The following is a 16,385-nucleotide window of genomic DNA, read 5'->3' as shown; positions in this document are numbered from 1 at the left end:
CAACCTTTAACCTGAGTCCTATTTCCATAATTTGAGACATAACATGATAACCTTCTGGCCACTATAGAAGCACCTGCTGAAGATCACAAGGAGTCAAAGGTTGTACTGGAAAAGAACTTCGCTAACAGTTTCATGTTTGCCAGGATCTGTTTAGGGCCCTTACTGTCTTGAAGGAAATAAATCAGAGATTGAAAGTCTTTTAATAGCATCTGAGCCGCATAAACTGCATATGAACTGGCTTTAATTCTAAAGTTTGCAGCCAGTTTGTGTTAAGTTTCATCAAAGTCTTGCACATAATATCTCCAACTCAAAAAAAAGCAAAACTAGATGTATCTTTATCTCGCCATTTCTGCAATAAAATACTCTTTAAAATATCATAGAAGGGCAGATGTTCAGTATTATGTGACTCATATTGGGCCTAAAACCCCTCTTTCGATGGCTGAAAGACTGCTTCAATTCCTAATACTTTACGAATGTGAGATATCATCTCTTGAAATTGTGGAACTGGATACATTTGCCTTTTGGAACTGTGTCTTGGTCTTCCTCATTTACAGAAACCAATAACTGTTTCTTTATGGCAAATTCTTTAAGATCTGTAGATTCTGCCTCCTGTTTCATAACATGCAGAAACGGTCTCTTGGTCTTCCTCCTCCTCTGCAAGGTGGCTTTTTGAGAAGTTTTTTTTAGCCTTCAAAGCTCACAGAGCCGTGAAAATGCATGCCAGGGCAGCCAGCCGTTTTCTGTTTCTAGGTGGATTTATAGCAACCACATCCCAGCTTGCGAGATCTGAAGGCCATCGAAACCCACCCATGGAGCCTGCCCTTATCAGTAGCTTGCATACTGCATTGCACGAAGGTAATCGTTGTGTCATTCCCCAAGCGGTCGTGCAGTTCACCTGCGCACATGAAGGGGATACGCACACCTTTACTGAGTTTGGGTGCAGCTCTGCGTTATGCAGCTCCGCCACGTTTATTCATATAACGAGGTCACAAACTCAGTAAGAGTGAGTGGGTCCCCTTCGTGTGCGGCCCTCATGTCATTACAGTAATGGCACTGCTTTCTCGCTGCGAAGGGGAGATTAACTGGAGTCCAGCAGAACCGAAGTGGAGCCTTCCCGTCCCAGCACAGCACATGTACGTGGAGACGCAAGACTGCTCTGCAGCCTTATTAGCGCCCACCGACGCATAACGATTGAAAGAACACAGGTAAATACACTTTAAATAAACATAAAACGTACCAGTCTCCAAAGCCTGAGGAGACAAGCACAAAACAGGAGAAAGTGATAGAGGGGGAAGCCTTTTCTCCATGTAGAGGACGCATTTCTGGTCAAAATAATGGATACATTAAGGTTTAGTACTAGCCTATCTTGAGGGGCGGCCTGATATGGTGAGGACTGTGACAGGGGGAACAGGTTTAGGGGTACTGCTATCAAGCTATAACAAAACCCATTTCAGTTTAGCCATCTTGAATAATATTGATCAGAATCACTGTCTCGAATGCTCTGAGGATAAAGCAGACTACATCCATTTGATCTGGCAATGTAGGATAGTGAGATATTATTGGAACAGAGGGATATGGCAGAATGTTTGATGGTGGGGTAAAGGCAACCATTAAACAGTGTGTGCTGAGGCTACATCTGAGACGAAACAGGGGGAAGTGAAGATACAGGATGCTTGCTTTTGTCCTTACTCTTTGATAAAAAAATGCATAGCCATACATTTGTTACAAAGTAAGGGCCCTACATTTGACGGATGGTGTAAAGATCTGACTGAAAGTATTCTAGTCGAGAAAATATGAAGGAAAAGGTTCTATGGGAGAAAATGTGAAGGAAAATTGTCCAAACTGAGAAAGTGGTGGAGTGGCTAAGAGACTGGAGAGAAATGTATTAGAAGCTAACCAGTTATGATACAATTATAAACTTGTCAAAGGGAGAGACTGGGTCATAGGTGACAGTTCATACAAATTAGGTCTCTTCAAGGACTTAGGGCCCGATTACAACTTTGGTGGTGCTACGTGGGCTTTCAGCGGTCACAGCACAGCCAAAGCTGCAAAAGGACCGCCTGTTACACCGCGGGCAGACTTGCGACCCACGGCGCTACCGGTTTCGGGCACACCGCATACTTGTGCGGCGGCTCATCTGCTTCCCGAGGCACCTTGGGACATTACACTCACATGGTGTGGGCGTCTGGTGATCCCCCTTCCTTGGGGGCCATATTGTTGCTCTCCTCTTCAACATGCTCCCAGAACGCAAAAGGGGAGGCTTACTTACCTTCCTAACCTGGTGATCTTTCTGTAATGCACTTCACTCTTTTCGCTATCCAAGATGGCAACACCTCTCATTCCTGTTTTGTCACTTCCTGTTCTTGTATGTCACTTCCTGTTTTTCTGTATATAAGGGATCAGAACCTTTCCTTCCTTGCGTTGCAACACTCCTTGTTCCTGCTGGTGTGTCCTCGCTCCTGTTGGCTCCTTGACTCTTATTTTGGTGATCTCTTCCTTCCGTTGGCGTTCCTGGTTACCTTCTGTTCCAGCTTGACTTCCAGTTTTCTCCTAGTGCCTTTTGGGCCCCTGGTCTTCCAGTGTTTTCTACCTCCTTGTCTTCTCCTTTATTCCTGGAGTCTCATCATCATCATCAGGTTTTTCCCTCCGGAGTTTTCCTCTTGGGACTCCTTCTGGAGGGCACTGGCTGCTTAGGCTTTCATTGTCGGCAGTACTGTGGCTACCTGAAGGGGTCGCCCCGATCTCGGACAAACCAGGACTTACAGACTTACAAGAACAGAAGCCGGGAACCGTCCCAACACCTCAAGACTGGTATGAAAAACCCAACACCGCCGGCCTGATCACAAGTGCAGGCGGACAATCCTTTTGCCTTTCCCGTGGCAGTGTCCTGAAAAAAGTCACCGCAATGGGTGCAGCAAAAATGTTCCAGCATGGCATGGACAGTGAAGTCCATGCCATGCTGGAACTGGGGGTGCAAGCAGACAACAGGGCACATGTTGTGCCCACCTGAATGTATCCACATAACGTGGGGGGAATGGGGGCCCTAGGGCTCCCTTTGGTCACTCACCACCAGCCTTTTTGTGGCGGGCTCACCGGTGGAGGAACTCATAATATGCTCAGCAAGACTGTGCCATTCCAGCTTAGCATACTGCATTGCCCCTCCGCCGTGCCACTGCCAGTATAGGCAGTTCCCTGGCGCAGCCAGCAGTCCACCACCAGACCGACTCAGAGTGATCAGACCCTAAGTACTGTGCCTGACAAACTGAAAAGAAAAGTTAAAAAGTATGTTCCCCCTTTTACGTAATAAATGTATTACCTGAACAGGCTCGGTGGTTCGTTCCAATGTAATACCGGTCAACCTCTTGGGATGATACCATTAAAGTCAATAGGGAATGAACACTTTTTTGGTGGGTGAGATAGGTTTGAAAAGTAGGTGAGTTCTTTAAACAGACATTTGTTAGTCAGCTGGATGAACAGAAGGGAAAAGCAGGTGACACCAGCCAAAAGAGGGTGTGTTGACAGGTATGCAATGTATGTTCTTTGGAAAATAATAAAAATGATTGTTGCAACAAAAAAAAACGGACAGAAAAACCCAACAACAATCAATCACAAATGGAGAGCACATGCAGTTTCTAATACAGAGTTGCTCAGTACCAAACGAAGAGGTAAACATGGCCGGGCCCATGTTCAGCAATGTAATGGACTTTCATAAACTTTATTGGCTTTATTAATCATATGACTTGTGATTTTTGTAACTTGGAATGATGGATGTTGAGGATTAATATTATTTTGATTGTGTGCTGCACTAAGGAAAGTAGAACATCGTGTTCACCACCTGAGAGGCTGCAATAGAAGGGGGTTCTGCCTCGCAACTCGTCAAACGTTAGTGACATTTCAAAAAAGTGAAAGGTTATGCTTTAAGACTATCTTTAACAGTTGGGTTCGTGCTCTTTTTAATTTACCTTATAGATATATGACTACCAGCAGCCCAGTACACAAAAAAGACCGAAATAGATGAGTGCTAACGGACGACACTCAATAACTTAATATTGTTAAGATTACATAAAACAAAAATGTATTTAAAGGGCATCATTTGTACTTATTGAGTCACACAAACAACATTTTCTGTTTTACTCTGTACTGCCTTATAGAAAGGTGCCCAGCACCAGGTTCAAAGATACCTTCGCTGGTAACGTATCTGGCAGGTTGTCTTCAAAGTCCGTCCTCCTCTTTTGCTTTGACCAACGAAATGCAGCACGACCGTAAATACAGCGCGGAGCTCAGATCGCTACATTTTGACGGTCAAACTGTCCAATGGAAAGAGAGAAGGCGGGCCTACATTGCAGTTTGCTTTTAACAAGGAGGCGGGAGCTACAGAAGCCAACCAATAAGCGAGACAGTGGGCCTGGCAAATCGGAGTTTGAGAGACACGTGTACGACAATAATCAGGAAGTAGATGCAGGATCTATAGAAGAGGGACCGGAGCTTGTGGGATTTCACCAGGTAAGGCATGCGGGAGGCTGGCAGAGGTAGATTGACTGCTGGGAAAATTAAATGACAGCAGTAAGGGGTTTATAGCTAAACAGGGGGACGGGCAATAGGACTGGGGAAGACAACGGAGACGTAGTACACATCAAGGGAGGCTGTTGACAGCAGTGTAGATTGGGTACAAGGGGCAGATGCGGACGTCATGAAAATACGAACACATTGGAATTGGCTTAAGCAAGGGGTTTCGCAACAGTTGCAAACATCTTTTTGAGAAAACAGTAAACAAAATAGGAGTGTTTACAGAAGACACATTAAGACCCAAGGAAGTCTCTTGGTACTCCTGTCGATGGATAGATACGTACGTTTATTGTTTCCCAACTCTGTAGTACATGTTTTATCTACCTCAGAAGCATGAAAGGCCTGCTGTGAGGTGGATGCATCAATATACTGTGCCGCCAGACCTGTAATGTGCACAGAGGTTTCATGGTCAAGCGGCAGGCAGCGATGGTAGGGCACAGATGTGACTCTAGTAAGCATTATCGTTCTAGACGGGCGGGCGTGGGTAGTTGAGTGTTTGCCAGTTGATAGGCAAATTGACTTTTGGCTAGAGATTCAGGCAACAGACGAACGCCGCTAACGAATTTGGGAGGGCGGGTTGGAGGGTGTACAGAGGATCTGAATATGGCCGGTGACGGGATGGGCAGTGTGGGCAGCTGCCCAGGGACCTGCACTCAACTCACCAATGTGGGGCCTGCACGTGTGTGCCACAGCACACTGATCGTCTTATTCTTCCACCCCATCCAATTGAGAGTGAGTTGTGTCTCATTGCAACTAGGAATCAGGAGGTGCGCCAGTACACTGTGTCTTGCATCCTTGGTGTAGCACTACAAATCCCAGAGGAGGGAGTATCTCCCTTAGACCAAATTGCAACAAGACAAATTCTACTGGTTTGTCTTTCAGTTAAGGCTTTTGTCCATCTTCCCACAGAATGCCACTTTGGAACGTCTATTGTCACGCATTTGGTGTCCTGTTTGCTTTAACCCTCTCAAAGGACAAGCAACTCTCACTGTTTCAGCCCTTTATATGAGCTGTAAGAGAAATGCTTGTCAGTATCTTGAATGGAGAATCTGCAGCCAAGGAGGGGTCCTGCACAATGCAATTTTAGGATCAATTTCAGCGAATGAGATGCAAGCAGCCTTGAATGTGTGAATGAAAATCATACTGGCCAGCTGTGTTGGAAGCATATCCTTTGTGTCTATTTCTTCCATTAAGCCTGTTTCAAAGCGCTAATAAATTGTATGATCAGTGGACGGAGACACAGGCAGAAGTTTTTTTGCCCAAGATCAAACACTTTGTTAAATTAGTAGACCCAAGAATGCAGCACACTGCTTGCTGCAAAGGCTATATGCTTACCACGGTATTTCATTTTGGTGAATATTCTATGTGACTGGCACTTCTCTCCTCCCCTACCCCAGTAATACCCAGTCCATTTTATAACCACATGTTTGCTAGCAGCTTTTACATTGAATATAAATACTCCTAATCTTGTCAAAAAGGGAGCAGAGGAATAAATTAGGAAAAAACCATGGTTCAAGATCACATAATTTGGTCAAATGGGAAGCTGGGAGTAATAAAAGTGTTTATTGGTACCCCATTTCCAACTAGCCCACTAAACTATAACAATGGTGGCAGTGATTCTGATGGCTGCCCTTTTGTGGGTCCTACACAGCTTAGAATACAGTGTTTATTTCCAGCATATTTAGGTGAAGTAGTAAAGATGAGATTAGATGTCGACCACTTGCTTCTGGAGATGGCTTGCTTATTCTCCGAGGGCCAGCTAATCCCCTTTGACCAGATGGTGTAGGAGGGCAGGCTCCCCCTGGGGCAGTTTGTGCTCCATAGGCGAATTATACTTGACTGTCAACGCCTCTGGGACATGGCTGATGGGGAGCTCGAGACCCAGCCAGTGCTCCACACAGTATTAACCATGGGCCCTGGCCGACATATTATCACCTGGATATACAAGACAATCCAGGAACTGACCCTTGCCCTGCTCGCTCAGCTAAGACATAAATGTGAAGAGGAATTTGAGAGGCTACTACTCGATAAGTAGTGGGACCGTGCCCTGGAATTCCCGAAAAAGGTCTCTCAGAACTCCAGCTTCAAAAATTACAATTCTTGATATTGCATCAGGCATACCTGACGCTGTCGCAGCTTCAGTGCTAGTACCCAGAGTTACAGTTTGCTTGCCTCCTCTGCCAGACCCCTAGCGGAACCTTCCTTCAAATGTTCTGGGCTTTTCCTGTCCTGCAGCACTACTGAAATACTATCGACACCACACTGCACGAGGTCACGGATATTTCTTCCTGGGAAGCCTGCTCGTTGGGAATATTCCAGAGACGAAAACACGGCAAGATCCAATTGCGCTTCGTAGGGCTAGTCCATCTGCTGGCCAGGCGAGCATCACCATGCACTGGCGTGCACCTGAGCAACCCCTCCCCCGGCGGTCTGGGTAGGGACTGTATGTAATGGGGCACTGCAGAAGAAGAAGCGATTCGATATGAGGAGATGCGCAGAGTCCTTTGCTGCCCCATTTCCCCTGAATGGGAAATGCTACTCCTGCGTTTCCACCAAATTGATGATCATGATGCTGCGCCCCCGCAGTCACAAGGTCCCACTGCGGTGTCTCTCCTAGTGGTCCCCCCGGAGGGCACAGACATCCTACCTTCCTGAGACCCCCCACTCACTGGGCACAAAAGCCCCTGCAGCCGGAACACCCCTGTGGACTCACCAGGTGCTCCCTCCTACCTAGGCTTGCAGCACCAACCACTCACTGCACACAGCTACACATCTGCCTCCCCCCTCCTCCCTCCTCCTTCCCCAGTCACAAACCCTGGTTCGTTGCCCTGTGTTAGTGTCTAGTTTTTCCTCTAACATTATTCCTTTGTATGCACACATCAGTAGGTGCAACTAACTGGGAGTGGTTCATCCCCTCTAACGCGCTACATTGATATTTTGGGACTCGATTCTCGCTCATTTCATACAGTGTTGCTTCAACATCAGACAAACCAGCATGTGTCTACACTTCTTATTTGTGTGCATATGTAATGCCTCTCCAATTACTTGATACCTAAATAAATTGGTTTAACAAAAAAAAGATGAGATTAGATGTCAAGTATCCTAGTACCATGGCTAAAACATACCCCTTGGACCAGGTCCTGTGGCAGTGGGTGGTTATTGGGCAGTATGCATGATAGATAGTGATATTTACCACTGGTGTATCAAAGCTTAAGACGTTCATTCCATTTTGATACCAGAGATGTTCATTTTCTAAACCAGTCTCTCAAACTTAACACAATTAAGCAGTTAAGACTTACTTGAGAATGTAGTAAAGGGATTAGAACTCAAATGCAGTATGAATACAGCGTGAATAGTAATCGCATTGGATCAGCTCATTCTCAAGCTGAGTTATTTAAGATGGCCTGAATTAGAAGTGAGATTTGGACTGAAACTCCAAAAATGTTCTATGCCGCTCATAGTTCCTCTGCTCCCCAACAAATATCTTCTCATGTGTCTGCTCGTGCATGGTTTCTCCATGCTCACAGAGTGTCCTATCACATAGGCCTTGCAGCGGTTCAGTGCTGCAAAGCCTATGTGTGGGTAAATCCTCTCCTTAGTGCTTAACTATGGCTACAAGGCCTAGTAGTGCAGCAGGTGCAGTGGCCTCAGGGTTGTTAGGGGCCCACATTATGGCTGTGTTTTTCTGTCCAGCACCATTTGCTTCCATGAGGGGCCTTTGCACCATTACCGTCAATGGCCACCTCTCTGTGTGCCTCAAAGCCTGTGCTGTATGGCCTAATGAAATAGGGTGTCAGGGTGAAGGATTGTCCCTCGTTTTAGATGTTTTTCCTGCATCCTGCAGTGAGCTCCTGCAGGACTCCCAATGTCCACCTTTTTTGCTTGCCTAGTGACTGGTACAGGTAAACGGGCTAATCAATAGGGGATATAAAACAGACAGGCCAGCTTTGAAGCCTGGAGTCACTCTGCCCACTGGAATGTCCCCACACTGACCTTGGGTACAGCTATTGTGCAAAGGTACAAGTGGCGGGCTTGAGTTAACATGGTGGCTGGGGGCGGTGGGGGAGACGCAGCAGATGAGTTCTAGATAGGCCACTTTATTAAAACGTTTACCATTGAGGGTGCTAACAACGGTCAATGTAAAAACTGAGAGTGAAACCGTTATAAACAAGGCAGCCACCCTAATACCTTTATTTTAAGGTAATGGGCTGTCAGACAATGAAACCATGGCAAATAAGGAGAATAGGCCTAGGGAGAGTTAAATTTGGTCAAGTTGGCGAACCAAGAAGACAACACAGGACTGCTTGTTTCACAATACATAACCTTCCCATTATACCGCATGCTTTATCTGTTAAAGATATTAGGGACCTGATTTAGAAAATGCTGTAATGGAATGAAATCCTCAAAACAAATTTAGCGATTTTCGGTAATCCCCATTTAAACCTCTTCTTGGTGAAGCCACAAGGGCGCTAAGTGCTCTGGGAAGTGTGCGTCACCTATCTCCTAATTATAAACTGAGACTAATTCACTTCAAGTTTCTTCATAGAGTGTCCCGCCCCCCCTCACAGCTACACAAGCTAGGACTGCGTTAGGACTCTAGGTGTTGGAAGTGCAAACAGGACAATGCCACATTCGCACGTGGTGTGGGTCTGTCCTTCAATAGCTGGATTCTGGGAGGAGGTATATGTCACCATTGGGTAAGTCACAGGGACTACACTTGACTGCTCGCCACTTGTGGCTCTACTTGGGTAGGTTGAGGAAACCCCGCCAGAGAAGCGCCGGCTTATTGCAATGATGCTCTTACTTGCAAAGCGTAGTGTAGCCATACACTGGGGTGTCCTTCAATCTCCCTGCTTTAAAATTTGGATACATGACATTGTTTACTGCCAGGAGCAGCTTGCCGCGTTCTGGGACATGATGCCCATGGCTTCTCGACTGGCTTCTCGCCCTAAAGACATCTGGAAACCCTTTGTATCCTGGTTTAAAGAAAAAGAAGAGTATGGTACTGTTAGCCCAGCATAGATCACTAATCCCTTAACACCAAATGTACACTATCTGCTGTTGTGACTTGGAATCGACTAGAGTCGCCGCCCCTGCACGGGTTTGATTGTGAAAGTAATACACTGAGCATGTATTCTGTATCAGGAAACTGTCACGATTTTTACTAGTATTGTAAACACTGCCCTTAACTGTTTCAAGACCAAAAAGCCAACCTCTAATCAATCGTTTTACAAAACGGTGCTTTTGTGGGACAAGTGAATACTGTATGTTAATCATTTATAGTTCTGCATGATGCAATGTGAAATAAGTTGTTCGTCATATGTAAGTGGCCATGGGTGGATACAAATCCTGTAAAGGATTGTAAGACACGAAACTGCAATATAAGTTGTACTATGTTTGTCTGCACAAAATTCTAATAAATAAATAACTTTAAAAAAAGTGTTCTGGGAAGTGATAATGGAAAGATAGCTGCTCTACTGGAGAGGGAGATTTGGACAAAGGATGAGTGAGGTTGGAGCCACTTATTCTCTTTTAGAATTTAGGGATTTATTCTTGTCATCAGGGGCTCAGAGCCAGGATCCATTGCTGCAGGGCCTAGGGGAGGAAGATCTCTCTCTTGTGCCTCTTAGTGCTAGACTATCGATGTGAGTTCCAGGGAAGGCCCTCCCTTCCTTTGGCCCCCCCTTCCTTTGGCCCCAAAGACCTGATCAAGCGCTGCAAGGCTCAAGGTAGGGCCATGCCCCGGCCTTGCATTGCTGGAACCTTGGTCCCACTGGAGGGTCATTCCTCCTTTAAAACTTGCACCTTGGGTAAGCACTGTGGGGTCCAGAGTAGTGGGCCCTAGGTTTGCCTTTAATTACGGCCAAAATTCAAAGAATAATATATTTCCAGTTATTTTCATGCCTGCAAACTGTTGTTGATGCTCCCAGACCCTACTTAACTTGTTCGCAAAATCCCTTCAGCAATTTATTGCGCCGTGACTTTTCATATTGCACATATCCATGTCCATTAAACAAAGATTTCCCCATTCAAGAACAATCAACTACCCTTTCCACCGGTCACCGTATGCATTGTGTCTCTCTGGTTTATTTAGGGGCACACACAGCTGTGCGCTGTTAGAAGCCTAGAGGCGAAGAAGTATCAACAATATCTGCCTCAGGAGAAGTTGGGATACCTCCTCAGGGAAAAGTTTAATTGTCTTAAGGCATTGAGGGAAAGTAAGTTCCCTAAAGTCATGGGTGAGTAGTGGTATAAATGGCTCCCTGCTCACTTCATAGGATTCCTATTTATGTTCTACTGCTATGGATAGTTTTACATAACTGTCTCCCAGATTCTGAATAACTTTGAAATAAAACATAGGTTGGTACTCTACAACCATAATATTAACAGGCACTGAATCCCAGCTACCAGGGCCTTAGCTGTTTTTTGCCTCTAAGTTGATCTCTCTGATCTCCGAGAGGCATACGGGCTGCCTAACAGTATAACAGTTAGATCTCTTGGTATCCTAATTTCGAACACTCTTTCCAGCTCAATACGCAACTCTTTCCGATATCTGTCCAATTTGGGGCAGTTCCAAAAGAGATGAAATATGGTGCCTGTTGCCCCATAACCCCCCAACAGCCATCACCCTATGCTGTATACCATCTCATAATTTCTTCAGGGGTTCTGTACCAGTAGGTCAGGATTTTGTACAGTGTACCTCGCAGAATGTTACCTGTGGGGAAAGTACAGGATCTTTTGGATAGTTTACCCCATTTTTTTTTATGTGTCATACCGTGGCCTAATTCTTTTTCCCTTCTTTTTTAGCCCAGTGTTTTATCATTTTCAGGGGACCATAAAAGAAACCAATAGAGGATGAAGTTCATGGCTTTGTTGTGGACCCATCTTATAGCCATTTTTCTGAACCAGGAAGAGTCTGGATGCTCCTATTATTGCTGGGTGGAGAACACAATGCCGGAGCAGGGTGTATGTGAATCATTTGGACTAAGGGAGGCTGAAATGCCGCTTAAGCTCTTCAAAGGAAATTATTTGCTGGTTTGAGAAGAGGGAGCCGACTTTGAGACGTTTCCTTTCTCGCCATATCTTGAATTGTGAGGGGAGGTGGCAGGCATGAAGTATGAATTGTATGAGATGGGAGTGAATGGTGAGGGAAGCACTGGTCTAAAAGCAACCATGTCCCAGATTGTTAAAGTAACTCTGACAGGAGAGGAGTATATCCCCTAACTTCTCTGCAATTTCTATCTCGACGGAATCTGCCATAGGGACGTACCCTCTATAAGTGAGCTATGAAGCCCCATTGTTTTGTTGACTCTTTTTTCCCTTAGAGGATCTGGGGAAGGATTCTCATTTTTATCACAGCGATTCTCACTAGCCATGAAAATGTCTTCATATGCCATCTCTGGAAGTCCTGTTTTATTTTGCTATTTAAAGTGGAGTAATTCAGGGCTAATGCCTGGCCAGTGGTGTATCCTAGATATTTTATACTGTGAGATGACCATGGACTGGAAATAAGACGTTGCAGGCCTCCATATGATCCTGTAGTGGGTTTAGCAAAAGTGCCTTATGCTGAGTTGTACTAATTTTGATGTTAGAAAAAGGCTAAAACATCTGAAGTTCTTTTAAAACAGGAGGTATCAATTCTACTCGGTCTTTTAAGGGCAGCATGACATTGGCAAACATTGTTAATTTAAAAGTGTATTTACCAATCGTCACTCCTTTGATGTCCTCCTTGTCGGGTCTGGAAATGAGATCCGGAGAATAACCAGGGCCACAGGAGCGAGGATAAATTCTCAACTCTCCCGTAAGGTAGATCTACTGGTCGATACTAGTAAGAGCCACGACCAGAGAAAGATACCTCTAGGGAGGGAGGAGATGCTTATAGGACCACGTAACCAGGACGACAGCAGTGGGCTGGTGGGACAATGCTGTAGCACATAAAATAACAAACTGGAGAGACAAAGAGGAGATACTGGTTAGTGCCGTAGAGAGATTAGACGGTGATAATGATATGACCAGGACAGTTGTGCACATTCACATACTCACATAGCGAGCATAAGAATAAGCAAGGATGTAGTACTTCTCAAAGTATCCCTGAGAGAACTCTGTCATATAAAGAGATACTTAGATCCGGGGTTGTGACAGGCTCACCACATAAGTATTTGGAGTCCATATAGTTGAGAGCCAGGTATAGTCGTACTTGCGACAAGCGCACGTCTTCAATGTCTCCTGTTAATTGTGCAAAGTCAAAAATAAGACAGCGTTCCTCAGACCCAGAGTTAGCAACCACTCAAGGTCCCCAATGATAAATGTACAAAGCAATAGTCTTCTTACTTCAGGAGAAACAGGGAAGAAGTCGTGGAGCTATTAGGAATCAACAAGGCGCTACTGTTTCAAATGTCCCAGCCAAAGTCAATGTTCGTAAAATGAAAGAAAATCAAACAGCACCAAAAAACGATATCGGATTCTTCCTACCATCCAGTGTGAAGGTTTCGTGGCATGAAAGCGAGCCTGGATGATTGCGAGGGAGAAGTTGAAGGGAAAGACCTCGTTGACGCACTGGTCAGGCAACGACTCGTGGAATCCTAGACGGCTTCTCTCGGAAGTGTAAGCGGAGCTCTCAGAAGGTTTCTTTTTCTTTTACAGGCAGCGAGGCAGCGAGGTTTCATGAAGGGAGGAGGGAGGTAGAATGCTGTATTAGGTCTAGGTGCAAGGGTGTTGAATAATCAGTTCCGTTCAGGCAGGTTTCTCAGAGGAGGAGGTGAACGGTAACAGGCGTATTCCCCAAGGTCAGCAAAGCGAGTAACCGGTAGCAGGAAAATCAACACAGGGCGTGGTCCAGCACAGCTGAAGGAAGCGAAGCGCCGAACCGAGGGAAAACGCTCAGTTTAAACAGGCAGTGCAAGGCAGCATGGGAAGGCGCACAACTCCACCCTCAGACACAGGGCTTTATGGGAGATGTAGTGTAGAGTGCGGGACGACTGAACAAAGACAGGAAGCGTGACGGGTAACACTCCCTGTTCCTAATTTCTTTAGCTAAAGGTTTTAGCTTAAGGGCGAATATGAGTGAGAGTGGACAGCCTGGCCTGGTGCCTATTTCTAATTGGATAGTCTGTGAGATTTTTCCATTGATTCTAATTCTCTCTTTAGGTATTTGATAGTTTGCCATTACCCAGCTTATGAACTGTGGACCTAGTCCCAGTTTCTGTACTAGTTCCTCCTCCCCAACCCCCATTTATGTCCAGGTGTTAGAAATGGGATTTTTGGTCGGCTAGGGCATGGGCCAAAGTCAGGCAAAAACCACCACTCTAGTCAGGATAAGGGAGTTACACTTCTAACATAACCCCTGCTCACCCCCTTGGTAGCTTGGCACGAGCAGCCAGGCTTATCTTAGAGGCAGTGTGTAAAGCATTTGCGCATAACAACAGTAATACAGTGTACGCACTACAAAAGGACACCACCCCAGTTTAGAAAAATATCCAAAATTTTTATATAATTAAGACCCGACCAAAAATGATAAAAAACCACAATACTATACTTAAAAGTTCACAGTTCCAAAAATACGCGGATTAAAAAGAGTTCCTTTTGTGGATAGCTCCGTCCGGGCTGCCACAGCGTCGTGAACAACAAAATCCAACAGTTCTGGCTGGTTGCGGGCCAGCTATGGTGTCTGAGAGACCCACAAAACAGTACCTGTGAGAAATGCAGGGTGTTGAGGACCTTGAAGTCACTCACATTTGCAGGTGGAATCAGGAATGCTGGTGCCAGCAGGCATCGGGTGCTGCGGTGTTAAGTGCAGCGGTGCGGCGTGCGGTGCCCCAGGTCACGGTGTGAGCAGCGGCTCGGTGGCAGCGTCAGATGGTGTCGTCGGTGAGACCAGGATCGTTGTGCAAGATGAAGGCGGTGTGAGCAGCGGCTCGGTGGCAGCGTCAGATGGTGTCGTCGGTGAGAAACAGGTCAGGTGCAAGCAGCAGTGGCGTCGTTGTTGCTGAAGCGCTGTCGTCTGCTGACGAACTGGAGTCGATGACGCGGGCAGGTCAAGGCTGCTGTGCGGAATGAGGGCGGTGCGTCATGTGACTTAAGAGCAGTGTCCTCGAACCACGGTGCAAGTAGCTGTGTCAATTTTGGCGGGAAGTGGCGGTGTCAGGCAGGCCAAGTCGTCCTCGTGAAGTAAGGCGGTGCAGAGTGTGGTGCCCACAGGTTGCGGTGCAAGCAGCGGCTCGGTGGCAGTGTCACAGGCATCGTCGGTGAGACCAGGGTTGCGTTGTGGCGGTGCCCTCTGCAATGCCAAAGCTTTGGCGTCAAGCGAGGCGGTGCGGAGTGCGGTGCCCACAGGTCGCGGCGCAAGCAGCGGCTCGGTGGCGGCGTCAACAGGCGGCGTCGGTAAGACCAAGGTTGCGTTGCATCGGTGCCCTCTGCGGTGCCTTCAGGTCACGGAGTTGGCAGCCGCGCCGTAGACGTCGTCAAGTTGCTTTTCCTCTGTTTGCAGCACAAAACACACAGTCCCCAGTGCTGCGGGCAGAAGAGCTTGAAGTCTTTGTTGTTCCTGAGACTTCGTGAACAGGGGGCAAGCTCTACCTCAAGCCCTTGGAGAGACTCACAAATTTGGTTGCAGAAAGTCCAGTCCAGGCCTTTCACTGCCCAAGACATAAGCCGCCACTGCAGGTCAGCCCAGCAAAGCACACAGCAAAGTGGTAGTTCCTCCTCACAGCTTCTCCAGCTCTTCTTCTTGGCAGTCTTCTTCATCCAGATGAGTTCTAAAGTTCAGGGGTCTGGGCCCCAGTATTTGTATCCAAAACTCCTTTGATCTTTCAGGCAGAGGGTGTCTGTGCCCAGCCAGAACCAGTTCTGCCTTCTCTGGTGTGAATTCCTGGCAGGAGGTGGAGACGGCATTGTCAGAGGCAGACCAGGCCCTTTGAGGTGCAAGGAAATCTCCTTCCCCTTCCCCCATCGCAGCCCAGGTCTATTCAACCCTTTCCTGACCTCCCTAGACTATCTGGTGCCCCTCCGGCCCCCCAGCCTTCTGTCATCCGAAACCCAGACCGGCAATCCACATTCAAGCAGAGGCACACGGGATGACTGTGCAAGAAAATACCTACTTTCTAAAAGTGGTATTTTCAAACACAAAATGTAAAAATCACCTTCACTAAAAGATGCATCTTTAGATTCTGAGTTCAGGCATACTAAATTCTATTTTCTTACCGAATTCCCTGGGCCAATTATGTTTATAAGATGTTATAAACACGTCTCCCATTCTATCCTATGGGTAACTGGTAGTCTTGCAATAGTGAAAAACGAAATTGGCTGTAATTCACTATCAGGACATGCCACACACATCAGGGCATGTCCCACCTTTCACATACACTGCACCCTGCCCACAGGGGTACCTTGGGCCTACCTGAGGGTTCTCAAGTTGTAGGAATCCCTTGATCTCTTCACCTATCTGTCATATTAGCTGTGTCGTCTTAAGAGGTTCTCATTGAGATGTCATATGGTTGGTTTATGGCGGCCACTGCGTGTGTTAGGTGTTAGAACTACGGTTGCATGTTCAGACTGGGCAATATGGCCTATTTCAATAGTTTCTTATGACCCCATAACACTGCCACCCTTTAGGAAGAGATCTAGCCAGGTGTAGGTTTTGTGTGCAGCAGAATAGTATAATTCCTGAGGGCGTGGCTTGGATGGCCATCATGGCGGATGTGTGCTAGATAGCTCCGTCCAGCCCGACAGACATCCTGCAGTTATCCTGGCTCTCTCAGACTTTAAAGCAGTCCTAGAGGGGGCATTTCGGCACTACTGACCTGAGGTGGCGGTCCGGTGGA

General features: G+C 46.6%; 1 protein-coding gene across 2 annotated transcripts in view; it reads left to right on the top strand.

Annotated features, from left to right (window-relative positions):
* Positions 1-4,391: 4,391 nt before the first annotated feature.
* The window catches only part of SLC39A11 (solute carrier family 39 member 11), a 2,092,456-nt gene continuing 2,080,462 nt past the window's right edge, over positions 4,392-16,385 (top strand). For both annotated transcript variants that reach the window (XM_085617335.1, XM_085617334.1), the window contains exon 1: positions 4,392-4,503. The gene's annotated coding sequence lies outside the window, so the exon portion shown is untranslated. The remainder of the gene's footprint in view (positions 4,504-16,385) is intronic.

The sequence above is a fragment of the Triturus cristatus genome, chromosome 7, assembly GCF_964204655.1.
Source record: "Triturus cristatus chromosome 7, aTriCri1.1, whole genome shotgun sequence".
NCBI lineage: Eukaryota > Metazoa > Chordata > Amphibia > Caudata > Salamandridae > Triturus > Triturus cristatus.
This window is presented reverse-complemented; position numbering and strand designations above follow the sequence as displayed.